At 36.3% G+C, this 17,597-nt stretch overlaps 1 long non-coding RNA gene and 1 pseudogene across 2 annotated transcripts in view; one reads left to right on the forward strand and one right to left on the reverse strand.

Annotated features, from left to right (window-relative positions):
* Positions 1 to 17,597, forward strand: part of LOC145715120 (uncharacterized) — a 353,021-nt gene that overhangs the window by 232,801 nt on the left and 102,623 nt on the right. The window lies entirely within an intron of this gene.
* LOC144615413 (EF-hand calcium-binding domain-containing protein 13-like) overlaps positions 3,372 to 17,597 on the reverse strand; it is a 98,892-nt pseudogene continuing 84,666 nt past the window's right edge.

Consider the following 17,597-nt stretch of genomic DNA (forward strand, 5'->3'; position numbering starts at 1 on the left):
GGGTGATAGGCTTTCAGGAAGGAAAACAGGTTCTTGGAGGGGAAAAAATCTTAGCCATTACAATGGTTTGTGGCCACAGTACATAAGCAAATATTTATTTTTGGCATTAAACATTCATAGCGTGTGGGATGGTGAAAAAGACAAAAATGTCTAAAAAGTCTCCTTAGGGGAGTGATATTTTTTTTTAAAGGTTAAGAAACACTACTTTTAGGATAATGGTAACCACCTAAATTTACTCTGGAGAAATCTAAGAAAAAGGCTTAGAAATCCATAGGACCAAAGATGGCATCTTGATGTGGAACTCAGTGCATAGAATTTGGTGGTGAAGGAAAAGAAAGAAGCAGTTAAAGATGAAGTCCCTACTAAACAGTATCAAAATGTCAGAAGGCTCACTACCCCCACCTCCCACCCTCTGCCCCAAAGGTGCCATTAAAGTAAACGGACTTCATTTACTTCAGTAGAAACTGAAGACAGAGCTCCACACTGAATGTGCCACCCAACACCCTCAACTCTTTCAACAAATCAGGATAGAAATGGACAAAGGAAGATTTGAGATGGGAGCCAACAACTCAGAAAATAGACTGTGTAGAAAGACCAAGTCAGCTCCAAAATAAAGACTCAAGTAAAGTAAAGGTACACAAGGTAGAATGGATATGACAAACTATAGTAAGGGACATAAAGGATAGACATGAAAAGAACCAAAAGGAAAAAAAAAAAAAAAAAGGAGGGGGAGAGAGAAAAGGAAGAAAAAAAAAAAAAAAACCCAATGCAAAAAAAAAAAAAAAAAAAAAAAAAAAAGTAGAAAAGTTTACAGCAGAAGTGACAGAGCCCAGAAATAAACCCCACATATGCTCAACTAATATTTGACGAGGCAGCCAAGAACATTCAATGGAGAAAGGATGGTCTCTTCAACAAATGGTGTTGGGAAACTGAATAACCACTTGGGATACTCCCCAAAATTACCTCAAAATGAATTAAAGATTTAATTGTAAGATCTGATACTGTAAAGAAAACATAAGGAAACAGCTTTCAGACATTGGTCTTGGCAATGATTTTTTGGACATGACACCAAAAGCACAAACAACAAAAGCAGAAATCAACAAGTAGAACTAGATGCAATTTAAGATTTTTCTTTTTTTTAATGTTTATTTATTTGTGAGAGAGAAAGACACAGAGCATGAGCAGGGAGGGGCAGAGAGAGAGGGAGACACAGAAACTGAAGCAAGCTCCAAGCTGTCAGCACAGAGCCCGACATGGTGCTTGAACTCAAGAATCATGAGATCAAGACCTGATGTCGAAAGCTTAACTGGCTGTAGTCGGACGCTTAACCGACTGAGCCACCCAGGCACCCCAGAACTACATTCAACTTAAAAACTTTTGTACAGCAAAAGAAACAATCGGCAAAATGAAAAGGCAACCTACAGAATGAGAGAAAATATTTGCAAACCATATATCTGATAAAGGATTATTATCCAAAATATATAACAAAGAATTCACACAGCTCAATAACAAACAAGCAAATGAACTATTTTAAAAATGGGCAGAGCAATAGAATAGGCATTTTCCCAAAGAAGACATCCAAATGACCAACAGGTGCATGAAAAGGTGTTCAACATCACTAACCATCAGGGAAATGCAAATCATAACCACAATGAGATATTGCTCAAACCCGTTAGAATGGCTATCATCAAGAAGACCGGAGATAAGGATTTGTGATGATGTGGAGAATGGGAACCCTCATACACTGTTGGTGGCAATGTAGATTGGTGCAGCCACTATGGACAATAGTATAGAAATTCCCCCTCAAAATTAAAAATAGAACTACGATATGAACCATCAATTCCCCTTACAAGTGTATATTCAAAGGAAACGAAAACAGGATCTTGAAGACATACTCCTGTGTCTATTTCAGCATTATTCACAATAGCTAAAATATGGAAACAATCTAAGTGCTCATCAACAGATGAATAAACAGAGGTAGTGTGAAAATAGACAACAGAATATTTTTCAGCCATGAGAAAGAGAGAAATCCTGTCATTTGCGACAAGATGGTAGGATCTTGAAGTCCTTATGCTTAGAGGAGATAAGCCAAAGACAAATGTTGTATATATCGCTAATATGTGGAATCTAAAAAAGCCGATCTCACAGAAAGAGAGCAGAATGGTGGTTACCAAGGACTTAGGGGGTGGGGTGATTGGGGAGATACTGTTAAAAAGTACAAATTTGCAGTTAAAATGAATAAATTCTGGAAATCTAATGCTGTGCTGATCTAATACTGTATTACATAATTGAAAGTTGCTAAGAGACTAGATCTTAAATGTTCTCACCACAAAAAAAGAAATTGTGATAATTACGTGATGTGATAGAGGTGTTAGATAACATTACAGTGATAATTATATTGCAATATATAAATGTATCAAATCAACACATTGGACACTCTAAACTTACATAATGTTATTATATGCCCATTATATCTCAATTTTACAAAAAGGAAAAGAAAAACTCTGTGGAGGTGGAGTGGGGGGAAAAAAAGCTCTAAGTCACTAATATTGAGGATGAAAATGAAGGTATCATTACAGATGAAGCAGAAATCAAAAAAGATAAAAAGCAGATGTCAAGGACAACTTTATCCAATACATTTGAAAAGTCAGATGAAATGGACAAATTCCTATAAAGACACAGCCTGCCAAAATTGACAGGAAAATAGAATATTTTCTTGGTAATACCATACAATTTCAGAAATTAAATCAATAATCCAGAATTTTTCCATAAATAAAACTCTAGGCCCATAAGGCTTCACCTGTGAGTTCTGCTTAACATTTGAGGAAGAAAAAAATCTCTTACAGAGAATAGGAAAGTAAAGAATATTCCCCAACTCTTTTGAAAACGTAACAAAAATGATATTCAACAATACCAGTCATTAAAATAACGCAGTTATTTTGTACATTTATAAACATCTGCTTCCTTGAGCCAATGCCGCAGGCAACACCCCCTGAGGTATTCCTGGATATCAGCATAGTTTACCTTCCAAAGGGTTAACACGTGGCGAAGGGCCTCACGGACTCTGTTGTACTCTGTGCATGGCATTCTGACTGAATACTGCCCGTGCCAGTCAGTTCACAAAGTGACCTCATCTCCCAAGTACCACCACCCACAGGGATAAAGTAGGCCCAGACTCACCCATCTGTTCAGTTTCACAGAGCTCAGGCTTGGCACACTATGGTGGCACTGGTGCTCACCAGTCATCTCACTGCAGCGCCCCCCCCCCCCCCCCCCGCCCCAGGGTGCCCTCCATTGCTGTATATCCCATCCATACATCTCCCATCCCCACTGGTAGATGATGGCCTTTACAACTAGATGCATTCAGACTACTAACCATGTTCAGGTCCATGTCTTAATACTTCATCAAGTAAAACATTAGCTGCATGAAAGTCATTGTTCATCAATAATGCCTTGAGGCTAGAGACATCAATTAGATCATTCTGGAGAATTTGAATAGTAATGAAGAGTAGCTGTGTAACTGAGAAAAAAAAAAAAGAGCAAAAACGTGCTTCAACAGCAGAAATAAGAGTACATTGTTCACTTTCACTTAATGGGCTTGAGTTGCATAAAAGAACTTTACATGAAATTACTAGTAGTTTTAAAAACCATTGTGTATTGTAACAGCTAGCAGTTACTGAACACTAAGTGCTGGAGACTCTTCTGAGTACTTCTACTTTACCTACTTAAGTCTATTATTACCTATAATAATTCCAAGATAGGCATTATTATCCCCATTTTTCAGATGAAGGAATTGAGGTTAGTGAGATTTAAAAAAAAAATTTAATGTTTATTTATTTTTGAGAGAGACAGACAGACAGACAGACCACGAGCGGGGAAGGGTCAGAGAGAGACAAAGATGCAGAATCTGAAGCAGGCTCCGGGTTCGGAGCTGTCAGCACAGACTCCAACGTGGGGCTCAAACTCACTAACCGCGAAATCATGACCTGAGCTGAAGTTGGGCGCTTAACCAACTGAGCCACCCAGGCGCCCCGAGGTTTGTGAGGTTAAGTGATTTACTAAAGAATACACTGGTATTAAGTGGCAGGGCCAGGATTCAAATCCAGGCACGATATTTCCAAAGCCCATGCTCTTAACTACTGTGCCTTTCAAGTAGACGTATGTAACTGGTCAACCATGATGCCTACAGCTACATAATACTTCATATGTGGACCCTGAAATAATTGTGAAGCATTACAAAGAAGTTTACATCAAAACTTTATTGCCTTATTTCACTTAAAGTTATGTTACAGAGACAAAATAAGAAGAAGAAGAAGGTGCTGTTTCTGTAAGTCGTGCTCTTTATATTTATCTTATAGCCCCACAAATCTTGACAGCCTTGGTCACTTTCCAATGCCTTCAAACAGTTGTGGTTGTTGATGCTGTTTAATTTAATCCACATTTTACTAGCTGTTCTCAGCAGGAGGGTTGGTTTCACATAAGCTACTCCATCATAGTCAGAAGTAGAACCAGGTAACTCAAGCTTTATAGGTAAATTTGATGCCCTGCTCTGGTTGAAAATTACTGTTTAGGTTATTACTTTACTACAAAGCTATAGTGATTAAGACCATGTGGCATAAGAATAAATAAAAATCAATGGAATGGAACTGGGAGTCTAGAAATAAATCCATACATTTCTGATCAATTGATTTTTTACAAGGATGGCAAAACCATTTATTTAAGGGGGAAAAGAATGATCTTGTCAACAAATGATGCTGGGGTAACTGGCTATCTGCATGCCAAAGAATTAAAGTGGACTCCCATCTCACACCACATACAAACATTAACTCAAAATGAATCAAAGATTGAAATTAAAAGGCTAAAACTATAAAATTCTTAGAAGAAAACATTAGTATAAATCTTAATGATCTTGGATTATGTTTAGACATGATATCAAAAGAAGTGACAAAAGAAAATATAAACTGGATTTCACCCAATTTAAAAACGTTTGTGCTTCAAAGGACACCACCAAGAAAGCGAAAAGACCCATAAAATTAGAGAAAAGATTTGCAAATCATCTATCTGATAAAGCTATAGTATCCAGGACATAAGAACCCTAACAACGTGACAAATAACCCAATTTTAAAATAAGCAAAGGGTACATATCTCTAAATGGCCAGTAAACACATGTAAAGATGTTCAAAGTTATTAGCCATCAGAAAAATGCAAAACAAAACCACGGTGAGATACTTGTGAGACTAGGCTAGAATAAAAAAGACAGACAATGTAACAAGTACTGACAAGGATTTAAAAACTTTTTTTTTATTTTTTAATGTTTTTATTTATTTTTGAGACAGAGACAGAGCATGAACGGGGGAGGGGCAGAGAGAGAGAGGGAGACACAGAATCGGAAGCAGGCTCCAGGCTCTGAGCCATCAGCCCAGAGCCTGACGCGGGGCTTGAACTCACGGACCGCGAGATCATGACCTGAGCCGAAGTCGGACGCTTAACAACTGAGCCACCCAGGCACCCCAGTACTGACAAGGATTTAAAGAAATGTACAATGCTGTTGGGAATGTAAAATGGGGCAGCTGCTTTGGAAAATGTTCCAGCAGCTCCTCAAGTTGAATGTAAAGTTACCACGTGACCCAGCAGTTCCATTCCTAGGTAGGTACCTGAGAGAAATGTAAATGTACGTCCACACAAAAACCTGTACTCAAAAAAATGTACACATGTTCATAACAGCATTATTCTTAGTGGCCAAAAAAGGGAAACAACCCAAATGTCTATGAACTGATAAATGGCCAAAGAAAATGTGGTATAACCACAGAATATTATTCTACCACGAAAAGGAATAAAGTACTCATTTATGTTATAATGCAGGTGAACCTTAAAAACAGTATGCTGGGGCGCCTGGGTGGCTCAGTCGGTTGAGCGGCCGACTTCAGCTCAGGTCATGATCTCATGGTTTCGTGGGTTCGAGCCCCATATCGTGCTGACAGCTCAGAGCCTGGAGCCTGCTTCAGATTCTGTGTCTCCCTCTCTCTCTGTCCCTTCCTCGCTCTCTCTCTCTCAAAAATAAACATTAAAAATTAAAAAAAAAAAAAACAACAGTATGCCAAATGAAAGAAGCCAGACACAAAAAGCCACAAATTATATGATTCTAGTTATATGATGTTCAAAAATCAACACAGATAGAAAGCAGACTAGTGGTTGTCAGTGGCTGGGGAGAGTGGGGAAATAAGCACTACAGGGTACAGGGGTTTTTTTGACGTGATGAAAATGTCCCAGAATTAGAGTGTGATGGTTGCACAACTTTGTGAATATACCAAAAACCACTGAATTGAACACCTTAAAAGGATGAGATTTGGGGCTCCTGGGTGGCTCAGTCGGTTAAGCAGCCGACTTCGGCTCAGGTCATGATCTCGCGGTCCGTGAGTTCGAGCCCTGCATCAGGCTCTGTGCTGACCGCTCAGAGCCTGGAGCCTGTTTCAGATTCTGTGTCTCCCTCTCTCTCTGACCCTCCCCCGTTCATGCTGTCTCTCCCTGTCTCAAAAATAAACATTAAAAAAATTTTTTTTTTAAAAAAAGGATGAGATTTTATGGTACGTGATTTATATCTCAGTAAAAATGTACATTTGATAAATAATGCCATTGATTATAAAGGTGTTCTAATTTTAGAGATATTCAAACGTGAAGAAAAAAAGACATTTGTTTCCCCAACGCATTTAGAAATACATTGTTGGCAGGGGTGTCTGCATTTGCGGAGAGTTCTTTGGTAGGTGTTCTCTGTAGACATGGGCGTTTAGGGAAAGATGCTGGTGTTGAAATGGTTTCCCTAATTTCAAGGAGCACGAGAGGAACTTTGGGGACAAAGACCAAGCAATTGTCTTTATGCAGCAGGGGCAAAATGATGTGGTTAGGCCACAGAAATGACATGGTAGTAAGAATGATACAGGGATTAATGGCCCAAGCATTTAAAGAAACTAGATAGATGAAGCTAAGATTTCTATAAATGAAATCAATGGCCAGTCCATTTGGGTAAACCTGAAAACTCCAAAGGCCCGTCTTGAGACAGCACAGAGGGTAGTGGTCCTTCACCCAATTTCCACACCTGATTTAATTCATAGATCCAGAACCCCTTGAGTGAAGAAAAATTTATCTCCTCTTGAGGAAGGACTTTATATTAACAGCAAAGGTATTTACTGTGTATCTTCTTCAACCCTGTTTTATTTCTTTTCCCTCCTTTATAACTTTGTCCCATTTTCACTTGTTTTTTTTTTTTTTTTATATCTCATAAGCTGCTTGAAATCCTTTTTGACACTATAGAGACTACAAATTAAACACTTGAAATCCATTTAGTGATTTTTTTTAAATGTGATTTCATTATCTTTATTTTACAGTCACTTCTTTAAACTGGAAGTATTCACTTACCTACGGACTCTTTGAAAGGTGGACTTCCTTTAATTCTTTCAAAGAAATCTTTTAAATTCACCTCATTATTATCTGGAAATATCAAAATCAAGCATATTGTCATTAAAACCCTGATACTCAGTCAGTACACAAAATAAAGGCTCTGATTAACAATACCTAAAATCTCATTCTACCTTATTTTCTCTCTCAAATGGCTGAAACTATTTCAATGTAATTTTTCATACTTTCAGGAACCACACCTATTGATCAGTTAATGATATTAATAGTTCACTTTTTTTGACTTCTTACTCAAAAGTAAGAACTTAAAATAACTTTTGAGTTCCTTATGTATACTAAGTATCCTTTTATGATGCTTCACATTTATTAACTAAAATATGCACAAGAATTCATTCTATAACATGCTTGATGTGCCTATCCTTAAAAGATGAAAGCAAAGAGAAATTAAATAACTTGTCTAGGTCACAAGAGCCAGAAAGTGCTCGAGGCTGTATTTGAACTAAGGCAGTCTAAGGCCAGAGGTGACAATGTTAACTATTGGGACACACACACACACACACACACACACACACACACACACAGGAAATAAAATGCAGTAATGTAACCACAGCAGAAAATATAGGGCTATACCTACAATGAAAAGACTTTAACTTATAACAAAATGGCAAGCTGGGTAGCACAGGAATGATTACAAATTCCTAAAGATGCTGTATGAAATACTTTATTCTATAAATGCATTATCAAGTTGTATGAAAAGGAAATAATAAAACGTTAAGTGGGCACAGAGATCCAGAGGGGAAAACCAAGTGAATACTAAGCCTACAGCTATTTGGGGATACATATTAGATCCAAAAGCAGCAAGGTGCTTGATTTAAATGTTCATGCATATTCATAAAAGAAATCTTGGGTCCTGCTACACGGAGAGTTTGAATTTAGATACCAAATGAAACTGGGATGCTTAAAGAATTTCAATCCAGTGAAAGGGAGATTAAAATATTATATTCACTGGCCCATGTAAACACCAGGGTGACCTAAATCTTCCCAATTTTGAGAGGCAGTGGGTAAAAAAGATCACCTGTGAAAAATCTCCTGCAACTCATGTGGGCTTAGGGTCTAAATTTATACCACTCTCATGATATGAAAAACTCCAGGTCAAAACATAAAAATTGATTGAGGTCAATAATAATCTATGGCAAAAGCAATAACCAATCAATGCTGGGGAGGTACTCTTAAACCTAAGACATGCTCATGGGATTCCCATAGAAAAAACAAGCTGGTTAAGATAAACCCCAAATAAAAAGCCACCTAAAACTGGTAAAACTCACCAGCTTCTAGAAGTATTCCCACACGATTTGACACTTAAGAGTGGATGTAAATAGGAAAGGAGATCAAGTTCACAATACATGAAGTCAAAGATGGAAAACAAAGATAAATATGTGACCACTTGGAAACAATGATCAAGACTAAATAATTATTCTTCTGAGATGTAATGAAACCTTGGGTATTTCCTTTGGTTAAAAAAGCAGAATGGGACAAGCAAAATAAAAGGTGAAATTGGGTCTCCTCTGAAGAAAGACTGCAGATCAAAATGAAGCTGCTGATGTCATGTCTTTGTTTTATTACATAATGGTATTTTCCCACCCATGCTTACAAGAAATGAATGCTAATTATCTAAATAAGCATATGTAGAGTATGAACAGATAGATACGGTCAGTAAATAAATTAGCAGACTATTTTGGCTCTAATTTATATCAACCTAGGCCTCACTGCGACTGCCTTTAGCATTTTACCTCCATATAAAACGCTCTAAAACTGGTTCCTATAAACAGGAAAAAATGAGCAGAATCTCAAGCCAAAAAAAATGCTCACCACCGATGTCACAATATTTAAGGGCTTCACTGACGTCCTCCTCAGCTAAATTAACATTCAAACTTTTCAGGGCATGCTCCAAGTTACGTATGCCAATCTTGCCATTATCAACACTTGTCAAGATATAAGCAGCTTCTTTAACTGCTACAAAGATAAATAAATATATATAAGATACTATTATTTTAAAAAATGCAAAATAGTTTGTCCAGAGTCCACTATAGGTGAACTCTCAATTTAAGTATATATATTTAACTAAAATCTCTGCAGAAAAAAAGCAAAGTATTTTCTACTTGTAACTGACAACCTATTTATTTCAAGCAGCATTTTAAAAAATTAAGGGCGCCTAGGTGGCTCAGTCGGTTAGGCATCCAACTTCAGCTCAGGTCATGATCTCATGGTTCCTGGGTTTAAGCCCCGCATTGGGCTCTGGGCTGAAAACTCAGAGCCTAGAGCCTGCTTCAGATTCTGTGTCTCTCTTTCTGCCCCTCTTCCACTTGTCCTCTCTCCCTCTCTCTCTCTCTCTCTCTCTCTGTCTCTTAAAACTAAACATTTTAAGAAAAGAAAAAATTAAACCAAAAAATTATATGCAGAATATGATGGGTTACCTGAATCCACTCATCCATTAAATACTGAGTAAGCTGTGACCCTTTCTTAAATAATAGTAACATCCTGTACATGTAGATCTAAAGACTTCTATCAACTGATGAAATAAACGAAAAAAAAATGCTAAAATTTGAGATTAAAGCTCTTGATCTCCAGGGCCACTACCAGTCTATATTGTGCTTTTGTGTGAATTGAAAAAAGGCACCCCTCTCTATGTATCAATTACAAAGAGGCATACCTTCCTCTAGGTAGCTGCAATCTAGCATTGGTGGTCCTAGCCTGGAGAGCACAGTGGAATGTAGAATGCATTTCAGTCTCTACTTGTACCCTCTCAACCAGGCATCTTTGTGCAAGCACAACCCATACAACCAAATGTAGTCCTGTTGATACCACACCAATTTAAAATATAAAACATGATCATTACTGGGAGTTTCAATTTTTTGTCAATACCATTTCTCACCCCATTTCTCTCTCAACCCCAAAACGAAGTTGTCATGTATGTTTCCACAGTCCGAAAATCGTTGCATTATACTAACAGATCTAAACCTTCAGTTGGAAAGAATACCATAATACCATTTTAGACCTATATTCATTTTTACTAACATTTATTTTATAGCTACTAAGACCAACAATGAAAATTTCAGCCCTCTTAAAGAGTTTCCTTTAAATTCCTTGAAGACAGGGACTGAATTTGTCATGTCTGTAAATAAAATTATAATACATTATATAGTTGGTACTATGAGAAAAATGTGTGCCAGATATGAGCACTGAGCACTCAGATATAAAGCACTGAGACAGTTCACCTAACCTATAACTCTGAAAAGTCTTATGGGTTGAGGAGTGATGTTTGAGCTGAGTTTGGGGGGAAAATGTGAATTTGTTTGACAGAAAATATACAGAAAGGAAACAGCACATGCAAATATACGGAACCAAAAGCACATGGAAGATATGGAACCAATTTAAATTATAATAAGTAATATGGTTACAGAATAAATACAAATGCAGAAGTGATGAGAGATGAGGCTAATGAGATAAGAAGACAGATTTATTGTCATTCTTTAATTCCATAAATATTCACAATTATATAAGTCAATAATATAAAAGATTTGAAACAATGCCTAGCACAGTAAATATCATCTAATATTAGCTATTAAATTAGCTATTAATAAGGGGCTTCTGAAAGCCAAAATTGTGCTAGGATCTGGAGAAACAATGCTAGGACTTGTAGCAAAATGGAAACATGGTTCTTGGCCCAATGATGCTTCCAGGCACGTAAGAAAAAGAATCATTAACCAAATAATCAAAAATGTGACTAGAAAACAACCAGATTTTAACATGGGCAGAAGACCTAAATAGACATTTTTCTGAAGAAGACATACAGATGGCCAACAGACACACGAAAAGATATTCATCACCAATCTCAGGGAAATGCAAATCAAAATAACAATGAGATATCACCTTACACGTGTCAGAATGACTAAAATCAAAAACATAAGAAGTAACAAGTGCTGGCGAGGACGTGGAGAAAAAGCAGCCCTTGTGCAATGTTGGTGGAATGTAAATTGGTACAGCTGATGTGGAAACAGTATGGAGGTTCCTCAAAAAGTAAAAACAGAAATACTATTTGACCCAATAATTCCACTACTGGGTATTTACCCAAAGAGAACAAAAACACTAATTCAAAAAGGTATATGCACCCCTATATGTTTATTGCAGCATTATTTACAACAGCCATGATATGGAAGTATCTCAACTATCTATCAATAGGTGAATGAATAAAGATGTGGTATATTATGGAATTTGACAAAACCATGGAAAAGAATGAGATTTTTTTTGCCATTTGCAACAACATGGATGGACCTAGAGGGTATTATACTAAGTGAAATATGTCAGACTGAGAAAGACAAACACCATATGATTGCACTCATATGTGGAATCTAAAAAACAAATAAAAAAAAGAAAAGCAAAATCAGACCTATAAATACAGGAACAAACTGATGGTGGCCGGAGAGAAAGGGGGATAATGGGTAAAAGGGGTAAAGGAGAGTAGGAGATACAGGTTTCCAGGAATGTAATGACTATGTCATGGGAATAAAAGGCACAGGAAAGGGAATATAGTCAGTGATATTGTAATATTGTTGTATGGTGACAAATAGCTATGTTTGTGGTGAGCATAGCAAAATGTATAGAGAATCACTACACCTGAAACGAATATAACATTGTGTGTCCACCGTACTCAAATAAAAAAAGTTTAATGAGAAATTATATTATTTTGGTCTTAATGAATTAAGATAATTCAAAGTTCTCTAATATTTTTGCTACTTTTTTTCCTAAGTAAGCTCTACACCCAACATGGGGCTTGAACTCATGACCCTGAGGTCAAGAGTTGCATGTTCTACCAACTGAACCAGTCAGATGCTCCTACTTTTGTCACTATATAAGCTAAAATATATTGAGCATTTCTAGTGTCATTTAAAAAAATATTAATGGGTATTTATAGTATGAAGTAAATGCTATGAAAAAGACATAGTTTAATGAAAGCTTATAATAAAAGAAGCTGACCTCGACTAGCAGATAATGACAGGCTCCCTAGAGGAAATTGACATTCATTCAATTTTTTTTTTAATGTCTATTTTTGAGACAGAGAAGGAGACACAGAATCTGAAGCAGGCTCCGTGCTCTGAGCTGTCAGCACAAAGCTCAGCACAGGGCTCAAACTCACAGACTACGACATCATGACCTGAGCCAAAGTGAGACACTTAACCAACTGAGTCACCCAGGCACCCCATCACTCATTTGAAAGATGAGTAAACATTAACTAGGCAAAGAGTGTCAGGGAAAACTATTCCAGGGAACAAAATACGCAAAAGCTTTGTAGTTGGAGTTCTAAGGAAATGAAAGAAAGCCATTGTACTTGAAAATGCAGAAAGCAAGGGTAATGGTACAAAATTATACCAGAGAGCTAGGACATGCAGGATTTTGATCTTTAACAACAATGAAAAATGTTTAAAGAGTTGAAAATAGGGGGACATCACACAATCAGATTACTTTTTTGAAAAAAAAAAAATTACTCTGGCTGGAGTGGGAAGAATGGACTAGGAATCCATTGGCACCTGGCAATGATCCTAAAAAATAACTCTTTCATAGGGAATGCTTTCTTGTATACATATATAAAGTCCTTACCATCTGCTGTTGGTAGTTTCAGATTTGAAGACAAAGCCTCTTTCCTAAAGTCTGCAAATTTAAATAGAGAGATTATGCCATAAGGAACAGCATCCTGATTTTACCCAGTTTGGAAGAAAACCAATGGATAAATTACATACTTCATTTCTCAATAACATTTAGCATTGACCATCCCCTTCTTCTCAAAATCCTCCACTAGCTTCCAGAATAACGTTCTCTACTCATCTTCCTCTTACTTCTTAGACTCCATGGATTCGTCAAGCTCCACCAAGCTTCTTAAATGTGGCTGAGATTCTAATGTTACAAATGCTTCCTTTATCCCTAAGAGAACAGCTTAATCCCCAGGCTCATATATTCAATAACGTGTTTAATTATTAGTCTGAATTGTCCTTTTTTAGTCCTGCCTGCCTACCTATCTATCTAATTCTGGAGCTTTTCCTAAGGACAAGGTGCAGTTATACGCTTCATCCTATACATTTTCTACACAAATGCAAATTGATACAGAGATCTATTTGAGGGACAAGTGATAGAAACAAAATATGTCCATTTGCATAGATGGACCACATCGCAGTTAGAGAGCAGTTTAGAATAACTCACAACTAGTACAGGTATTACCTTGAAGCAAAAGGAGGTTAGAATCAAGATACATTATATTTACATTAATTTTTAAAATGTGATCCAAGCAGGATTAAAAAAATATAACTAACCTATTAAAAAGTACTTTCAAAATAGTAGGTTTGGCAATTTTACAAGATAACTCTAAAACAGAATTTCTCAACCTGAGCAAAATTACATTTGGGGCCAGCTAATTATGTGGGGGAGTGCTGTCCTATACATTATAGGGTGGTTAGTAGCATCCCTCACCTCTACTCACCAGATCCCAGCATTCCTCCCCCATCAGTTTTGACAATCTAAACTGTCTTTGCAGATTGCCAGTTTTCCCTGAGACACAGATCTGATCTCATTTTTTAGCTGAAGTTAAATTTAAAGGCAGGGGACGGCTTTCCAAGTATTGATAAAACCCATCTGGGTATATCCCAGATAAGAATATGGATGGATCAGGTAAATTCTTTGTAAATAGAGCAAATAGCCAGATCAACACTTACACAGAATGTTATATAGACCAATGGTTTAATTGTTCAACAATAACTTGTATTTTTCAAAGAGCCTGTCACCTAAAAGAAAAAGAAAGCTAGACAACTATTAGGACCTCTCTAAAATTCATAAAAGGAAAGGGATTAACTTTGAAATGAAATTACTCTAGAAAGAAACATTTTAAAGCCATATGACAACATATATAAATACTTTCAGACCAAGTTTACAATGCAGTCCAAGAGATCATCCAGGAATTTGATACTGTAATAACTAAATCTCCGTGAATATAGAATATAAGATATATCTCTAAATCTGATCTGTAGTAAATTGCATTTCAATACATTTACAGTAGTATTTAGGAACTAAGTATTAAGATTTAATTAATTAGTATTTGGTAAAATATTTTAAAACCTTGGATAAAATTTTAGAAGAAATTTTTATTACAAGTTGCTGGTTATCTGCTCAATCAACTCACCGTCGAGCAAGGAATCATCCAACACTTCTTGAAAACTATTATCAGTGAAATAAATTCTATTGGTGTTTCCAAGTACATCTGCATAGTTGTCCTTGCCAGACTGATCACTTTCTTCCATACATTCCAATGTACCGATGATGTCATTCAATACTACAAACACAGAGAATATACATGCAACATGTAATTCAGTCCATGGATCTAAATTTTTGGAACATAACAGTAAAACTGATGGATTCTTCCAGTTTTGCACTGTCCAAAATGGCAGCCACTACCCACATGTGGCCATTTAAAAAGGTAGAGCAATCCGTTCTCCACTATAGTTTTCTATAGCCCCTTATCTTTATTCTTAAAATTATTTTGTTAAAACTCTGGGTTCTGCGTGGGCTATTCCTTTATGAACAAAAAAGTATGCCAAAGTTTCTCTAGTGATTCTATTAACGAGCTCACCATTTCATAAAAAATACCCTCCATTCGTCACAACTGCTCCCAAACTCCAATCCTTCCCTTTCTACTTTCTTTCCCTACACCCCTTGCTCCTGTCAGCTCACTTTACCCAATTTAGAGAATCAGCAAAGCCTATTATGTTTAGCATGATAATATCAAACATCTGAACTAGGAAATCCATGACTGACCACCCCCCCCTTAATTAAAACAAACAAAAACCTCTTCACATTTCTAAAGTACATGTCTAAAAAAATAATCTTTCAGAATTCATTAAGAGAAATATATAATAAATTACTTTAAAATTAGCTAATTTATGTGAAAGTATAATTTAATATATTATGTTGTTCCATGAGTTAGTCATTAGTCATTGGTAAGAAGTTTCAAAAATAGGCCATGTGAGGAATGGTTGAAAGGAAATCTGAGTCCAGAGAAAAGATGATTCAACATAAAAGAAAGAAAATATAAGAGCTCTCCTCCCATCCCTGGAGGGCTACTGACGGGGAAGAGTCCAAATGTTAAGTTTGGGAATGGAATTATAAGGCAGGATTTCCATCAAATATGTGGAACAATTGACTAGTTCTACAGCTGTCCAAAAATTACGGAATGCGCTGCTTCAAAGAGTCATAAGGATTTTCAAGACAAACAGTAGGATGAGTGTCCATTACGATTAGCCTGTCCCTGAAGCCCACTAATGTGTTTTTTTAATTTTTTTTTAATGTTTATTTCTGAGACAGAGAGAGACAGAGCATGAGTGGGAGAGGGGCAGAGAGAGAGGGAGACCCAGAATCTGAAGCAGACTCCAGGCTCTGAGCTGTCAGCACAGAGCCCGACACGGGGCTCGAACTCACAAACCGCGAGATCATGACCTGAGCCAAAGTCGGACGCTCAACCAACTGAGCCACCCAGGCACCCCTAATGCGGTTTTTAAATAAACATGTAAAAATCGAAAAAACTCCGTATCTAATTAACACAGAAACTATCAAATCCTCTACTATAGACCTCATTCTCTGACCACAGTAAACTAAAAATAAACAACAAAGAGAGGACAATAATGAAATTCAAATTCAAATTTAAAATTTTTAAATTCATTTAAAATTTTTCAAATAATTGCTTTAAAATTTAAGGTTTTTCTCTTAGGCAACTCTTACATCAAGGAGAAAATCAAAATACAACTGAATATGCTTAGAAAAAAACAAGAATAAAGACTTTGATAAACCAAAGTCTTACTGAAATGAAAATTGATAGTCTTAAACATTTATTTCTCAGTAAGAAGAAAAAAGTAAGTTCATAATTTAAACAACTTAGAAAAACTACAAAATGGACAAAAGGGAACAATAGAAAGGACATCCTAAAGATAAAAGCAGAATTTTTTTTTTACTACAAATAGAAACACTAAAGATAAATCTAAGATGTAGAGCTTTAAAAAGAGAGATAATTAAAAGATCTGCTAGGAAATCTAGAAGAAGATATATATATATATATGTGTATATATGTGTGTATATATACACACATATATACACACACACACACACACACAAATATATATATACAAATTTAAGAATGAGAAAATAACCAGACACAAAAAAATCAAAAGAATTATCACTGCATAGGATTGTACTAATATTCCCAAAAAACACTTGAATAAAATAAATTTCCTAGGAGAATAAAAATTACCAAAACTGACAAAATAAAACAGAGGATGGCAATAAGCAGTCCACCAAAATCAAAGTCAAAGATGAATAATAAACTAGAAAAAAAATGGCAATAGACAAGACAGAACATTAATGTCCCTTATATATAAAGAGCTATTTAAAAAAAAAAAAAGAGCTATTTATAAATTCATATGAAAAAGACAATCTAATTAAAATAAAAGAAAAGCATATTCGACAATCATATGAAAAATGTTTTACCTCACTAGTCATTAAAGACATGCATATTAAAACAATAATAGAATTCTTTTACCAGCAGAATTTTCAATAAATAATATCCATTACTGATAAAAGTGTGAATTTTTACAAACTTTTTGGAGGATAATTAAGCAGTAGCTGTTAACATCTCACATCTGCATATATTTCAGTCTAGCAGTGTGACTTCTGAGGGTTTTATCCCCCAGGAGAACTTTATGCACATATATACATACAACAATGCTCATCAAAATGTTTCAGTGGTGAAAAATTGGCAAATTTTCAGATTTTTAATTGGCAAATATCATCAAAAGTGTTGTGGATAAAATGACAGTACATCCCCCAAATGGAATATTATTGCAGTCTTTAAAAAGAATGAGGTTGCGGGGCGCCTGGGTGGCGCAGTCGGTTAAGCGTCCGACTTCAGCCAGGTCACGATCTCGCGGTCCGTGAGTTCGAGCCCCGCGTCAGGCTCTGGGCTGATGGCTCGGAGCCTGGAGCCTGTTTCCGATTCTGTGTCTCCCTCTCTCTCTGCCCCTCCCCGGTTCATGCTCTGTCTCATGCTCTGTCTCTCTCTGTCCCAAAAATAAATTAAAAAAAAGTTGAAAAAAAAA

This window comes from Panthera onca, assembly GCF_046562875.1.
Source record: "Panthera onca isolate mPanOnc1 chromosome E1 unlocalized genomic scaffold, mPanOnc1 haplotype 2 h2.Chr16_ul_10, whole genome shotgun sequence".
In the NCBI taxonomy this organism is placed as follows: domain Eukaryota; kingdom Metazoa; phylum Chordata; class Mammalia; order Carnivora; family Felidae; genus Panthera; species Panthera onca.